Genomic DNA, 552 nt, shown 5'->3' on the forward strand with positions numbered 1-552 from the left:
ACAAAAAGATCATAGATTAATTTTGTTATTCTGTTTAATCTTAAATGATAATATAAAAGGTAGGGATAAAATTCAAAGAAACTAACCAAGCTATCTCGTTTCCACGGAGCATATAGGTTCCGATTTTATTAATTACCAACAAGTAAACATAAAAAGTATTATGCCCCTGTTTGATGAGGATCAAAATCAATTTTTTGGTGAATTTTAATAAAAATTGATGAAATATGTGGTTGAAATGTTGTGATATCCATGAAATATGTGGTTCAAATTAATTGTTCATTTTAATTTAGATTAAAATTTATCAAACTGCATTATATAATATAACTAAGAGTGCATTTGATTGTAAGCATACATTTACATGGAAAGACAATAAATTTTAGACAATTCAATTGCCTAGAACTTATTTGCATGAAAATTGTCAATTAAATGTATTTAATTCATTTAATTTTCAACCTTGAAAATATTATACTTGTCTGTTTTTTATTGGTGGATAGATAAGAGAAAGAGAGTAAATTTTCTGAAAAATAAAATCATACTCCCCCTTAAAGAAAA

Source organism: Olea europaea, unplaced genomic scaffold (assembly GCF_002742605.1).
Source record: "Olea europaea var. sylvestris unplaced genomic scaffold, O_europaea_v1 scaffold2335, whole genome shotgun sequence".
NCBI lineage: Eukaryota > Viridiplantae > Streptophyta > Magnoliopsida > Lamiales > Oleaceae > Olea > Olea europaea.